Source organism: Leiobunum rupestre, chromosome 7 (genome assembly GCF_980474605.1).
Source record: "Leiobunum rupestre chromosome 7, qqLeiRupe1.1.hap1, whole genome shotgun sequence".
In the NCBI taxonomy this organism is placed as follows: Eukaryota; Metazoa; Arthropoda; class Arachnida; order Opiliones; family Sclerosomatidae; genus Leiobunum; species Leiobunum rupestre.
The window spans coordinates 44,891,598-44,908,001 of record NC_143390.1 but is presented as its reverse complement, the minus strand read 5'-3'; the positions used below and the strand labels follow the sequence as shown (position 1 = coordinate 44,908,001).

At 36.4% G+C, this 16,404-nt stretch overlaps 3 long non-coding RNA genes across 3 annotated transcripts; 2 read left to right on the top strand and 1 right to left on the bottom strand.

Annotated features, from left to right (window-relative positions):
* The first annotated feature begins 4,662 nt into the window (after positions 1-4,662).
* LOC149936476 (uncharacterized) lies at positions 4,663-5,347 on the top strand. Its single transcript, XR_016472355.1, has 3 exons — positions 4,663-4,900; positions 4,980-5,109; positions 5,171-5,347. It is a non-coding gene; the product is annotated as an uncharacterized LOC149936476 (long non-coding RNA).
* Positions 5,348-5,382: 35 nt separating this feature from the next.
* On the bottom strand, positions 5,383-6,685 carry LOC149936475 (uncharacterized). The gene is made up of 3 exons (XR_016472213.1): positions 6,545-6,685; positions 6,261-6,416; positions 5,383-6,198 (listed from the first exon to the last, which is right to left on the bottom strand). It is a non-coding gene; the product is annotated as an uncharacterized LOC149936475 (long non-coding RNA).
* A 6,964-nt stretch (positions 6,686-13,649) lies between these two features.
* LOC149936474 (uncharacterized) lies at positions 13,650-14,983 on the top strand. Its single transcript, XR_016482329.1, has 3 exons — positions 13,650-13,698; positions 13,812-13,951; positions 14,951-14,983. It is a non-coding gene; the product is annotated as an uncharacterized LOC149936474 (long non-coding RNA).
* Positions 14,984-16,404: the final 1,421 nt, after the last annotated feature.

Below are 16,404 nucleotides of genomic sequence, written 5' to 3'. Positions count from 1 at the left end.
TGCGGATTTCTCTTCCAAAAATTATTTCCGCTGGAGATTTACCACTAATTTGCGGAGTGCGGCGATAGTTTGTGAGAAATCTTGCTAGTCTTACGTCTAGAGATCCATTTGAGAATTTTTTTAAACCTTCGTCAATGACATCAATGGCAGAGTTAGAAGTACCATCTATTTTTTTTTAATGATGTCTTCACGGTACGCACCACCCTTTCAGCCTGACCATTTGAAGCAGGGTGATACGGTGCAATGGTCAAATGCTTGAAGCCGTTATTCTGCGTGAAGATTTGGAACTCGTTACTTGTGAAACAAGTGGAATTATCACTCACCAGGGTCTTCATAATTCCATAGCGTGCCAAATTTTGTCGTAAGAATGTGATGACTTCGGCTGAACTGGTTGTTGAAGTGACTCCGATTTCCATCCATTTCGAGGTAGAGTCCACTAATATTAATAAATATTTCCGATTTACCGGTCCGGCAAAGTCTATATGGACACGAGTCCACGGTTGGATCTCCTCGGGCCACTTCAAGTATTCAGCCTTTGGCATGGTTGCATTTTGCTGACAACTTGAACGTGCTCTAATTCTGTCCTCAATGTTGGTGTTCAATTCTGGCCACCAAACTTTGCTCCTGGCTAATCGCTTTGTTTGCACCATTCCCTGGTGTTAGAATGATTTATACCTTTCTTATATCTAATTTCATAGCTGTGCGCTCCTAATCTTAACCATTCTTATTTGCAATATACATCAATAGTTTACCTTCAGCTGTCGACCATTCTTTCCCCAGTCTCTTTGCAGATGACAAAAAACTTATCAAAATTCTTAGTACAAACACATCTAACGCCGAGTTACAACAGGATCTCTCTAAAGTTGAATCTTGGCAAAAAATTCCGGTTTATCCTTCAACACCTCAAAATCCAATGTGTCTTGGAAAAGACTGTTTGTAATAGCTTAGTAGTCTTGAAAAAGGAAATGCGCGACTTTTGACGGGTTGCGTTATCCTTTTGTGGGGTGCTGTGTTTGTTGCTTATCGGTGTAACACAGTGTGTTGTAGCTTCTCACTGACACCACGGCAAACAGGCGTCAGGTGCACCTTTCTGCCTAGCATGTAGTATTTCAGTCGATTCAAAAGATCAAGTTTTTAAGGGAAAAATCTGGAATCGCGGTAATTCATTCTAACCCTCTTGAAATTGGCAAAGAAACCTGCTTTCTAAATAAGCATTTTTAGAAGGCCCAAATGTAAAAATCTTACGAACTGAAAGTTTATTTCAATTTTGGAGGCCCAATCATAGGCACCTTTTTAAAAATTTGGAGGCCCCCAAGTAGGCCTACACTTTTTCAACGTAGGCACGTGCCTACTTGTGCCTATTGCTGGCGGGGAGCCTGATGGTTATCCGGCCGTATTCCCTATGGTAAGATCACGGGGACCGTTTTCAGTGACGTGTATGAGAAAAAACAAGTTCGCCAAGAAGGCGATGATATTATTTCATTGCCGGGTCTCAATCGAACCGTTATATATCAAGCAAAGATCGGCATTCTAATATACAAAAGAGAGCGACTGCGCTCGCGAGCCCCAGCCTAACCTAGGACATTGGCGATCTTTGAAGCCCAGAGCCCCCCGACCTATGATATCAAGTTTAACAGTGTTAAATTAGTTTCATTAAAATTTAATTTTACAACACTCTATTGTACAAACGTTTTTACTATAAAGTGTTTTTAAATTAAAGCCCGCGACCTTCTGAATGTCAGAAGCCCACGCTGCGTAATCCCCACGCACAAGCCGCGAGGAAAAATTTCGTATGCTTTTGGCAAGTTCAACGCGAGGATTTTATGAAATTAAAAATTGGTTTTAATCAATAAAATAATGTAAATATAATTTTTGTACTTAATTTTCATCTACGTTTCGATAGCGAGTAGGTTATTTAACCATTTGATTATGTCATTAAAGGAGAGAAGGGGTGAGGATAATGGCGAAGTCTAAGGCCTGCTCTTGTATCGAGTATAAATCCTCCTAGATCGCATTGAAACTAACGAATTTCCAATCGGCAAAAGGATGATGTGCGTTATAAAAATCTAAGACAAACTTAAAGAGAAGAGGATGACTATTTGTTTACACAGCCTCCGATAAGTGTCACACTTATTTACTTATTTGTAACTTCAGGTCGTACGTTGTTAGCATCGCCTATTACTCCGATAAGTGTCACACTTATTTGTTACTTCAGGTCAAACGTTGTAAGCATCGCCTACTACTCCGATAAGTGTCATACTTATTTGTTACTTCAGGTCAAACGTTGTAAGCACCGCGTATTACTCCGATAAGTGTCACACTTATTTGTAACTTCAGGTCATATTAGAACGGCCTTGGAAAATGTCAGAGAGAAATTCACTACCTCCGATAAATGTCACACTTATTGGTTACTTCAGGTCATACGTTGTAAGCATCGCACCGAAGGGATAGTTCCACTTAATCCTAACCTATCCAACTGTCACACTTATTTGTTACTTCAGATCATACGTTGTAAGCATCGCCTATTACTCCGATAAGTGACACACTTATAAGTTACTTTTGGTCATTCTAGAACGGCCTCCGATAAGTGTCACACTTATTTGTTACTTCAGGTCATACGTTGTAAGCATCGCCTATTACTCCGATAAGTTTCACACTTATTTGTTACTTTCGGTCATATTAGAACGGCCTCCGTTAAGTGACACACTTATTTGTTACTTCAGGTCATACGTTGTAAGGATCGCACCGAAGGGATAGTTCACCTTAATCCTAACCTATCCAACTGTCACACTTATTTGTTACTTCAGGTCCTACGTTGTAAGCATTGCGTATTACTCCGATAAGTGACACACTTATTCGTTACTTCAGGTAATACGTTATAAGCATCGCACCGATGGGATAGTTCCACTTAATCCTAACCTATCCAACTGTCACACTTATTTGTTACTTCAGGTCATACGTTGTAAGCATTGCGTATTACTCCGATAAGTGTCACACTTATTTGTTACTTCAGGTCATACGTTGTAAGCATCGCGTTTTACTCCGATAAGTATCACACTTCTTTGTTACTTTTGGTCATATTAGAACGGCCTCCGATAAGTGTCACACTTATTTGTTACTTTTGGTCATATTAGAACGGCCTCCGATAAGTGTCACACTTATTTGTTACTTTTGGTCATATTAGAACGGCCTCCGATAAGTGTCACACTTATTTGTTACTTTTGGTCATACGTTGTAAGCAGCGCGTTTTATTCCGATAAGTGTCACACTTATATGTTACTTTAGGTCATACGTTGTAAGCATCGCGTATTACTCCGATAAGTGTTACTCCGATAAGTGTCACACTTATTTGTTACTTCAGGTCATACGTTGTAAGCATCGCGTAGACTTAAAATATTTCATGGTATTTAAATTTTCGCGGTCAAGTGTGACACTTCTTTGTTACTTTGGTCATACGTTGTAAGCATCGCGTATTACTCCGATAAGTGTCACACTTATTTGTTTCTTCAGGTCATACGTTGTAAGCATCACGTAGACCATGCGTAGACTTGAAATATTTCATGGTATTTAAATTTTCGCGGTCAAGATGGCATTTCGCGCCACCTATCAATTAGGTCTTCCAATCTATAACAATTTAACACTAGAAGTTTGTTAAATAACGCAGTATATTATATGGTATTTAAATTTCGCGGTCAGGATGGTATTTCGCAAGACTAAGAATATAACATGGTATTTAAATTTTCGCGCGGTCAAGATGATATTTCGCGCCACCCATCAATTATGTCTTCCAATCTTGGCATATAACAATTTAAGACTAGAAGTTTTAAATCAAGTTTTACGAGCTAAAGGATTGCGTAGATCGTAAAGGCGTCGGTTTTTGAAGCGGAGGGCCGTGCGTTCGAATCTCGGAGACTGCGGTATATTAATAAATTGCCTCTTCTGGTTAAATCCGGTAGGGGATCTACCCTGTTGGTCACCCTTTTCCCTTCCTGTCCCAAAATCGGTTTCTAAAGCTGGGAGCGGCGAAGGCGTGACCCTCTCTAATATTTCAGTGCTATATATGTGAGGCAATGAAATAAAAATCGCCCCCTCGCACGCGTCTCCCCTCTTTAGGAGTTTCTACCCCGCGCATCCTCCCGTTTTTACAACTGTAGTTTTTGTTGTTCGACTCCCCGGCCATTTCGAAATTTAGGGTTTGAAACCCCACCATTGATAGCGACGGGTCAGCTCGCTCTCCCGACCTCTCCATATGGAAGGATTAAGTCCGGCGCTGTCAAATTGGCAGCAGTTACAATGCCCTTGAGAACCGCAAAGTCCGAATGTTGACCGTCGCTATCAATAGAGCGATAGCGAAGGGAAAAGCAAAAAGATGTTTGAACCCTTTTTCGACACAGGTGGATGAAATTATCTGAAACTACCATTGAAAATCGTATGAGAAAACACGTATGCTATATCAAAAGTCAAAATAACAGCCAGAGATTCCAACAGTAGACCGGTTTCGCCCTTTTGGGGCTCATCAGTACTGTGTAGGATCTCTGGCTATCCTCGGAAATCATATTCGCTAGCGAAACGGGTATAGGCGGCGCCACAGTCGCTACCCCTGCAGCTTGGTTTGTCTGCGTACTTTGTTGATCAAAACAAACGATTAATATGGCGGATTGTAGGCGCAGAGGTGGCATAAATTACGAAGTACCTTTCTGTAGTAATACTGCCCTTAAAAATATTACAATTCGAGTAAATGGTGAGAAAAGAACGTTGGAGTTATCGTTTCACAATTTTCCGAAATGCAAAAATCTTTTTAATGTGTGGTTAACTAATATAAAATCAGGGAAGATGCCTAGTTAGTGGGCACAGATTTGCAGCGCCCATTTTAAAGATAAAGACTTTTTAGAAAGAGATGGTGAGACACAAATTTTACTTGTTATTACTGATTTTAAAGTTAATATTATTAAATATATATGATAATAACTGTCATTTAGATGAAGATAATTCAAGAGACGCATGAAATGCAGTGCCATTCCAAGCAATAATTTACCATGTAGACTTATTACAAATCCAATGTAACTAAATGAAAAGAGAGGACCCTATGTTTTGTGAATCGTTTTAAAGGTGATCTGTTTTATTATATACTGCAAAATAAGGAAATGCTAATGAATTAAATTAATTTTAGGTCAAGCCGTTCGATTGTCATTATCGCTGGAAAATATTACATTGAGGCCCACAAAATTATGCGTTAAAAGGGCATATTTTTCAATTTTGTATTGGACCCCAATTTTCCTATCTTTGCCACCCTGATGGTTCGGTATGAGTTTTCGAGTTGATTAATAACATTTCGAACTATTGCCGCAGATCCCAATATGATTAAAAATAATACTGTAAATTCAAATGGTTTTTATTTTTAATACTTTTTTGCGTATCTTAACATTTTATTAACTTCTATTGTAATTTCTAATTAAGTGGTTTCTTCAATGAATTTAATTGCTTTTAACTTTGAATTAATTCTATAATACATTTGTTTTTGCCATTTTAGTTAACATGGCTTTGAGTAGAAAATTCATAACATAAATAGTTCAGTTCATTTGTTATCTACAAATACTAATTGGCCAAAATTTAAAATAGGAACTAATTTAACATATTAAAAATATAACTTTCCTTGACTAGAAGTGTAAATTTAATTATAACTTTTCTTTAACTAAAATCTAAAATAAAAATTATATATTTGGACAACGTTTTCTTCAAATATTGTCAGTCTCTCTTAATATCAATTAAAAATAGCCCTTGAGAGAATAGACAAAAAAATGAAAAGGCCTAGCTGAATTTTTCCATAGTAGCCTCTACAGTCGTTATCCAGTAGATTCCTTCCTTTCCAACTTAGTTATTTTGTGCCACTGCCTCTTCAATTGATATTATCTTTGCTACAAATGGACTCTCCACAAATATTTCATCCCGACTAAAAGCTAGAAATAAATTTTTGAGACTAACTAAGTGACCAAATAAGAGTACATAAACCTTTTTGAGCCAGGCAAATTTAACCCTCGCAACTCTAACCATTTTATTACCGTACAATACCAAAGGCACAGTTAGTTCTTTTCCTTCATTTTACCCCACTTCTAAAGTCAGAAAGTTGGGATAGCTCTCAGTATCTTTATATATAAAATAGACCAGCAATTTACTGCATGTTTGCAAAAGCCTGAATTTCTAGAATAATAATTAAAACAGGTTACATTAAAGAATTGGGTTTTAATAAAAAATATATTTACCCACTATTGCATGAACAATGGACCTTTCAATGCTGTGTTTTCCATCACCAACTTCAAATTTTAACTTTTGTTTTAAGCATCCGCACACCTTATTCTATGGATCAAGAGTAGACTACTCTCCAATATACTTAAAAATTTCAAGCATGGAGCGATTCACTAATATACCAAATAAAATTATTTAAAATACATTATACATTATACAAAATGCTGAAGCTACTAGTCTATGAAATTAGAACAATCTGGGCTTGTTCTAATGTGAAGATAATAATAAATTTCCTACATACCTTTAAAACTAGCTTTCAAACTGATCCCTTGTATGAATTCTCCAAGGCCTACTCATAGTGTTATTAAACTCGAATATTTATACTTATATTTACGAATTCAATACCTATTGACAGTACAAAATTAATAAATAAATGTCGTATATACACCTTTGTTAATACAAAACATTAGAACACGCTTTAAAAAAAAAGCTAAAATCGTTAGTAAATTTCTGGTAAAATGTTTTAATTGATGTTATAAAACGCGCATTTTCGCATAACGCCATTACCCGTATCACCCAAATATAGTTCTAGGCAGTGTGACTAGGTGGCGCAGCTGTAGTTTTCGGTGGCGAATAGGGCACTCTGATTGTTTATTAACACGTATGCTCTACGTCACAATGATGAAAAAAACGGTCCCCTAGATAGAGACGGAAATCAGGCGAGATAACCATTCCAAGTTCGATGTATGAGTTCCTGGTTTGCTTGATGCTGAAGAAAATAAACATTATGATATTTTTGTGGACGAAAATTAATTTCAGAGAATATAGAATGGTTAGTTAAATTTCCTATGAAACCTTTCCTTTTAAATTATAAATAAAATCTTTCCTTCCTTCATATATTGTCGTGAAATCGTGTAAAAATAATATTTATTGTCAAAGGCTTAGTTTACTACGTTCGTGGGATTATCGTAACTTCGTAAGCCGCCATCTTTAGAAGAGGCTTTTTACATTTGACGCATTTTAGTGAGTTCTCACGGGGAGAAAAATTCTCACGAAGAACTCTTCTCAAGAGAAGAATTCCTTCTCAGAATTTTGACGCGGCCCAGCCGATGTTTCCGCTGAGTCTCCGATGATCAACGTGACGTCAAAACCGGAAGTCAAAAAACCCGTTCAGCAAAAAACCACTGACCGTTGAGCTCAGCGCTGAGTCTGCTGAGTCCCGCTGAACGTAGCCCTAGATTCGAAATCACTCTCTCACGCGTTGCCGATAGCGTTTACCCACTTCCCGCTGGAACTCAGAAAAAATTCTCTCCATGGTTTGCCCCTTACCGCAACCGATGGAGCCCGATTTTTCTGAGGTCACATGCCGGAAAAGGGTAAACGCTTCGTAACAAAACCGTCAATGGGAATTGGGAAAGCTCTCAGTATTCGAATCTAGGGTACGAGTTTAAATTATCTTTGTTAGTAATTATGGAGCTAATATTTTCGGAGTTGTGTGCCTAGTTTATTCATATATTTATTTGAAAGACATGGTCTGCCAAGCCGTGACGACTTAATATGCACAGACACGCAGGCACAAGGATGTTTACTGAGTACACTGAATTAACAAATAAGGATACAAAACAAGTGAAATAATAAAAATTGAACAAAAGAAAAGAAAAACACACAATAATACCGAATATTGTCAAAAGGTAGGGGGGGGGGGGGGTCACGAAGAGGTTTGTAAATGGTTACACAAAGAGGAACCAAATTGCTAATAAAGTAATGGCAGTGCTACGTCACACGACGTCACACGACGTCACCCATGCTTTTTCCTATTCATAAAAAATTAACGCCCATAATGGCGGCCATGGCTGAAAGCTACGTAGTGCTACTACTCTATAGTCAGAAATCGAAACAATAGATTGTGGGAGAGCATTCCAGTCACTAACAACAGAGTGGGACTGTGGGAGTGCATTCCAGCAATCCGGCCGGCTATTCCAGTCATTAATGATGCTGTGGGAAAAATGGTTTTGCCGGGTTGTTACACGGGCCCTAGGCTTGGACAGCTTTATGGTATGACCTCGAGTAGTGGAATTAGAATTGAAGGTGAAAAAGTCAGAGAAATTGAGATCGAGGCCGTTATAGAAAAACTTATGGAGTAGGTGAAAAGAGACTTAAAACGGTTTTAAAATTCACAATTTATTTATTTAAAAATCCAACGTTTAACCGTTTTAAGTCTCTTTTCATTTAGTTTTTCACAATGTGCTTCTCTTCACTTTTATGGAGTAGGCACAAATTCAATAATTTGTGCCTTGTGGAGATGGGCTGAAATCCTAGGGTTTTCAACCTGGAAGGGGCAGATGGTTTTTCCAAACAAGTGACTAATTTTGAAAATTTATTTTGAGCTTTTTGCAAAGAAGAGAGATCAGTAACTAGGTGTGGAGTCCAAATTGGGGAACAGTAATCGATGAGTGGTAAAGCTAGGGAGTTGTATAATTGTTTGATAAGGGGTGGGGATCGAAAATTTAAGTTGCGGCGAATAAGACCAGCAATGGAGCATATGCGCTTAGTAATTTTGTGAGTATGAGTCGAAAATTTAAGACTGGGATCCATTGTGATACCGAGGTCACGTTCAGAAAGAGTCGATGAAATAGCGAAGCCCATGATAGTGTAAAAATAGTTTGGGTTTTACGACCGAGGTGGATCACTGAACACTTCGCTGTGTGGAATGATAAGCCATGAGAGTTAGCCCAGGTAACTCAAATCAAATCAAATCAAATCAAATTTTATGGTTGCGTTTTCTTATTGAGGATTCTACAAGTATGTGGGCTAAGTCATAAATGACTTGTAAGCCCTGTTAAATTATGACAATTTTAAATTACAAAAATTCCAAGAAAGAAAAAAAAAGACAATAGCTGCTCTATATAAACAAAAAATAAATAAATGTACAGTATGAACACAAACAAAGAAAAAAATAAAAATAAAAATAACCAATTCAGCTGAGTTATTAATATAGACTATAATAGAGAGTTAACAATTAAAGTTAGATTTCCTATCCAGTACGTGTTTGTTCCGTCATAAGTAACTTAAGTCTCTTTTTAAAAGTATGAATTTTTTCGTGAATATCGATTTTTAAAATTATGGAGTTAAACAATTTAATACCATTATACATTATGGAGGTAATTTTTTTACTGGTGTTACATTTGGGAAGCTTAAACATTTGTTTTGATCTAGTGTTTACAGATTTTTCCGTTCTTACTAAAATTTGGCTGCTACCGTGAAAATCTTTATATAAGAATATAACTGTTAAAAAGTTGTATAATTGAAAAACGTTTAAAATCTTATTATTAATGAATAAATCCCTTGTATGAGTTAAGAATGAGACATTGTTTATAGAGCGAATGATCCGTTTTTGAAGAATATTTAACCTGCATAAATTATTTTCTGATGTATTGCCCCAAATACAGAATCCGTAACTGATCTTCGAGTAAAAAAGGGCGTAATATACCTCTATTAGCGTTTTGTGGGATAAGATGTTTTTACATGTATACACCATACCACAGGTTTTTCTTAAGGCGTTACACAAGTAGTCAACTTGTACGTTCCCGTTTAAATGCTGGTCAAAGAATATTCCCAGATATTTATAGCTAAAGGCCGTCGCACACTATGTAGTTTCCCGTACTGGCAACAGTTGCTGGTACCAAAACCGGCGCTGCTATCGGCGATGTATATCGCACACTATGCGAGTAAAATATGAGGCTGATACCGGCGATCACGCGCTCGGACGAAATCCGTCACCCGTATCGAGTTCAACTAGCTTCAACTTTTTGTCGCTACTCTCGGAGAACCGCTCTGACGTCACGGCACTCCTTATCTCTTCAACCAATTGGGAGCGAGAAAATATTAGACAACTTTTGAAACACCGGCGTGTTGGGATATTTCTTTCGAAAGGGTTTATTTGTTCAGTCAATAAAAACATGGCAGAAAATGATAATGTCCATTTTATTAGAAGAAGGTAGGGATGTGATGTGACCGATTCGACGTAATATTCGTATATCCATAGCAAATAATGAAGTATTTTTTCTTACCTTAGTAAATTCTAGCTACGCAGCTTAATCAAATAAAAATGTTTCACTAAATTATATAACAGTTATACGTCTAGAAAATCAAATTAAAACGTAATATCTACAATACGAAAAGAGCAAAATTGTAATAATAGAAACCAAAACTAACGGATGCGCACTGCCGGTCTCGTGTATTTTGTAGCAGTGCTTCCTCCTAGTGTGCGACTGCATGAACAAATTCACCGCTATCGGCAGCAAAATTCCCCGACGCCGATAACGAAAACATTTCCCCTCCAAAAGAAGTTTTGATGCCAGTACCAATTTCAAGATTTTTTTTCTATAGTGTGCGACAGCCTTAAGAGCCCTTTTCAAATTATAATTTTCGATATGTAACTTTACAGTGGTGTTGGTTTCCTTTCCTAAGTTACTAAAAATTACGTATTCCGTTTTACTAAGGTTTAAGTTTAAGTTATTATTTTTTAACCATTGATTAATTTTTTCCAATATCTGATTAGTTTTTTGCATAACATATTCAATACTTTTGCCTCCATATATTAATAGCGTATCGTCTGCGTATAAAAAAAAGGCCTGTTTTTATAATATTTGTAATATCATTGATATATAGGTTAAATAATAGTGGTGATATAACGGAGCCTTGCGCTACACCATTGAGTAGGTATTTTTCTTCAGATAGAACACCGTTTACTCTTGTGACGCAAATACGATTTGTCATATAGCTCTCTAACCAGTCACCCGCTACTCCCCTGATACCCATAGTGCGTAATTTCCTGATTAAATTTTTGTGAGGTATGTAGTCGAACGCTTTTCGTAAATCCATTAAAACTCCGATACAAATTTATCTTTTATCGAGAAAGTTAATAATACGATCGTATGCAGCACAGATCGCGTTAATCGTTCCCAAACCTTCACTGAAACCGAATTGTGAATGTGATATGAGTTTATATTTTTTACAGAACGATTTTAATCTTTCATTAAATGCTTTGTCGAAAATTTTTGCCATGAATGGGATAATTTTTACAATCGTCTGGGTCACCTTTTTTAAGAATATGAACGATAATGGTTTTTTTTAGCTGGTCGGGGTATTTACCAGTATGAAACGAAAGATTTACTAGAAATGCTATCGGGAGAAGTAGATATGGGAATATGAATTTCATAGGCCTGGAGTGGAGATCGACTATTCCCGCTGCAGAATTGTTAGGAATATTCTTGGCTATATTTAACAGTTCATCGTCGGAGATAGGGTAGAGAGCCATTGTATTTGAGTTATTAGAGTTATTGCTATTGTCGTTGGCTACGTTGTTAGGAATTTCTTCAGTAAAGTAGTTGTTAAGTTCGTTGGGAGATATAGGTATTTCTATCTGAGATTTAATCTTTCTGTTCATTAGGTTGTTTAACGTATTCCATTTTTCTTTAGAGCTCTTACAGTTATTTAACTTTTCGGAAAAATAATTATTTCTAGTATTTCTAAGTATGTTATTAGTTACATTTCTAAAAGCTATATAATTACTAACGTTAGTATCCGATGGCTGTCGTATAGCTTTCTTCTGTAGTTTGTGTTTCTTTTTAAGCAATAGTTTTATATCTTTGGTTATTCAAACCTCAGATTTTTTTAAGAAGTTTTTAAATTTAAAACACTTTTCGTATTCTTCTTTAATTTTAGACTCAAAGAGATTATACGCGTCATTTATGTTATCTTCTTTATATAAATGAGACCAGTCTATTTCAGTGATTTTCAGAGCAAAATTGTTAAGGTTGTTTTTACAGAAATTTCTAATTTGCATAATATTAGTAGTTTGAGTTTTTAAGCCTAGAGTGCCAAATTGTCGGAGTGTAGTTTAATTTTGTGAGACAGTTTTGTGTCATCAGTGAATAGTAAAACCAAGGCAACACACACAACAGCAGGCAGATAATTAATTAAAATGTTAAGGAGCAGGGGACCCAAGACCGACCCTTGAGGGACACCCTGGTTCACAGAACTCCAAGCGGAAGCCTGACCTTGCAGGACAACCCTTTGCTTACGGTCTACGAGGTAATTCTTTAACCAACACAAGGCGGCCCCCTCAATACCTGCCACCTGAAGTGCCTTGAGTAGAATGTTCTGCGGAATCGAATCGAAGGCCTTGGAAAAATCTAGGAAAATAATGTCTACACTATAGCCCTCATCAAGCCAACGAGACCAAGTATTAGTGGCATGTAGCATATTTGTCAGGTAAGACCGCTTGGAAAGAAAACCGTGTTGTGAGGGGGAGAAAAAATTAGTACTGTGCAGAAAAGAAGTAATTTGGTCATGGGCTAGGTGTTCAGAAAATTTAGGAACCTGATTGAGATTGCTATATAATCATTAGTCGTTGCTAAAAATGTCTTGGCGTCTGGTTCTCCCGCAGACGGGAGCATTCTAGGTAGTAGTATAAGATTTCTATGGGGAAAAACTGTTTTCGAAAACGGAAAAATTTATTTATCCGCTCCAAAAAAAGGGAAAAATAAAGTCGCCCTCCAAGGTGCGTTCGTACCATAGATATAAGAAATGTATATAATGGTCTAGATAAATTTCGGGGCGTCTAAGCCTAACATAAAATACGGAATTGACACCTAGCACAGACTTGGGGCCAATGGCTCTTAATAAAAATCAGTGGGCTCTTAAAATAAATCATTCGAACGGGGGTTGCGAGCCACCAGGGCTCTCAATTTAATTAAAATTATTAAACATTCTACAGAAATTTCTGGAACATGATTTGTACGCCGTTTATGAAACTCTGTTTTCCTACCCTATACGAGAGCGGGATCTAGCGTTACAAATGATTATGTGTGATATTATAATATACTTGCTGGTTTTAAAGTTAATAAATGTTATGTAAGTAACGTAATTATTTTTTATTTTCCTATTTTCCCTACCTAATTTTAAATTTTTCCCCCTAATTTCACCTCCCCCGCTTGGGCCAGTGGCTCTCAATAAAAATAAACTTAAGGGGGGTCGGGAGCCCGCAGGGCCCCCGTAAAAAATATCACTATTTCCAAGTCTGACCTAGCAGACACCGAGGAAGGCACGTGACCAAGAGCGCGAGCTCTCTTATCATTTTAGTACTAAGAGCTTGACCTTTCCGCAGGCCGTTGTCTTTAGACACCATCTGTTGGTGACTTTTAGTATAATTTTTAAGCTGGAGACAATGGCTCTCGCGACGATAGCACGAGCTTTCTTACCGATAGATAGCGCCTTATAAGGATAGCCTGCAGAAATTACGCGTTTCTGCTAGCTGTCACCTCCGTATTCACTCCATTTGAAATATTTTATCTAGATCTTTATATACGTTGCCTATATCTATGGTTCGTACCGTAAGTCGTGGTGAAACTGGTGATAATTGTGTTTTTAGGCCTTGTCATATAACTACAGGTAATGTATATAAAATTAATTTATTCAAAGATTGATATTACTAAATTATTAATTATTATTTTTAATACTGGTTCTTTGGGCACCCATCCCGAAATATTCTACGGGGTCTAAAGGTTTATTCAGAATGTTCGGAAAATTCCGCGAAGAGACGGTCAACGGCAATTTCGGCAAAGCCACGCAAGGGATTTAAAGAAAAATCTACGGTCCAAGAGACAACTCGATTTAACTTTAGGAGACCCAGTTAAAATCGAAGGTAATTTATTGGGAAATAGTTAACATCACAGTATTTTTACCAACCTTGGTTTACATCTGCCCCAATACTAGTTTTGGGTAACGTAGGGTACGCGACGATTGTATTAATAGTTGTAGATTAAATTAATGTTTGTTTCATTAGGAAACAGGGTATTTAAATACGGATCAGCTACCAAAGAGCGAGAAATGGCTTGTTTCAATAGAAAACAGAGTAATTAAATACGGAATAACTACAAAAGAAACAGAAATTTCTTATTTCAATGAAAAACAGGGAATGTACATTCGGAGAAGCTACAAAGAGCCAAAGATGACTGGTTTCAATGGATAACAATGTAATTAATTACGAATCAGCTACAAAAGAACCAGAAATTGCTAACCTAACCTAACTTAACCTATCCTAACCTTAACCTAACTTAAAACTTACCTAACCTAACCTAACCTAACCTAACTTAACAATGACAAATAGAAAACATTTTTTAAGATAATAAGAAACTAAAATCTTAGTTTAGTCTAAAACTATTAATACAATCGTCGCGTACCCTACGTCACCCAAAACTGGTATTGGGTCAGATGTAAACTACAGTCATTTATTGCATTTGTTATTTTGTTAAAAGTAAAAAGTATTAAATAGTAAGGTAGATTATTAACAAAGTTAAATTTATTAAAGTTATCCACAACTTGTATTGCAGAAATTTGTGAAAAGTTGGGTATAGTGGGAATACGAAGTAGGCGCGAAGCTACGCAGAGGGAATCATTAGCTAATAATTTAAGGACCTAGAAATTCAAATATGCAACGTAGGTTTCCACCCCTTTTTAATTAAGGCTTTCGCCAACACCCAATCGGAGCTTAATATAATTTGTTTGATTGTCTATTTTTTATTTAAAACTTTCGATTAGTTCTAGATGTTACTTGAAAAGATAAGTAACTGAAAAAAACACGAGTCTCGATTACTTTCTTTTTTATAACTGTCAGATGACTAGGAAATTACTTTACTTTCAGAAATATATTACAATACGGAGAGAGTGGTCATATTTAACAAGGTTTGTTCTTGTACTATTTGCACTGAAGTGGTAAAACGTCACACGGTCTCAAAATGGCGAAAGCATTCACGATTTATTTTCATCATCATTTGAAATTTTAATTAAGAAGGCCAGCTGTGAAGTTACTACTATAGAAAGCGCAGTAGCCTCCATTTTTTTCTGGGTTCTACACCTTCCAATTGCAGTACTCAAAGAAACTATCGAAGACAATGGAATATTTGCAAAAAGTTGTATTTAAAATTCATTGTAAAAATGTGTCAACGCCTATCATAAATACGATAAACAAACTTTCTTAAAATTGAATAAGTAAATATTGTTTAATTTGTAAATCGATATCAAAACATTAAAATATCAATTAATCATGTATTTATAATATTTTAGATTCAAAATAAATTATTACCCTAAAGTTCAATCTAAGGAACCTATCGTTAAAATTACTTAAAGGGACTTTCAAGAGAGGCCTAGTCGATTTGAAATACGTCATTCAGTCGTAACTTGGCTTCACAACTAACGGCGTCCGAATAACATATTTCAAATTAACAAGACAATTTTACAATCTACGGGCATGTTCAAGAGACATTTTAAAATTTTTGTTAAATAACGAAACTGACTTCGGCTGTCAAAGGCACTTTCGTTTTTTTCACGAATTGGTTAAAATGTCTTGAAATTTTTATTTCGCCAACTATTGCGTTCTATTTGGTCAACAATGAAAATTAATTTTGCTAAGCACAGCGTGCGATTATGTTAACAGCAACGTTTGGTTTTGCTAACCACAACGTGTGGTTTTGCTAAATAAGCGTCCTATTTCAGCAAACAAAATGTACGATTGCGCCAGTTAGAACGTTTTATTGTGCCAATTTTATCGCATGATTCTGCTAACTAATGCGTTGGATTCTGCTAACTAATGCGTTGGATTCTGCTAACTAATGCGTTGGATTCTGCCAACTAATGCGTGCGATTCTGCGAACTAATACGTTTAATAATGCCAACTAATGCGTATAATTCTGCCAACTAATGCGTTTGATTTTGGTAACTAATACGTTTAATACTGCCAACTAATGCGCGTAATTCTGCCAACTAATACGTGTCATTTTGAAAACTAATGCGTTTGATTTTGGTAACTAGTACGTTTAATAATGCCAACTACTGCTTTTGATTTTGGTAACTAATACGTTTAATAATGCCAATTAGTGCGTTTGATTTTGGTAACTAATACGTTTAATAATGCCAACTAATGCGTTTGATTTAGGTAACTAATACGTTTAATAATGCCAACCATTTCGTTTGTTCTTGCACACCTGGTGACCAAATCTTCCAACCAAATCGGTTATTTGAGTCAAGCTAACCGTTCACTATTGAACATTTAAACGTGTTACATTCCACAAAAAGTGATCACCATTGAACATCGTCTTA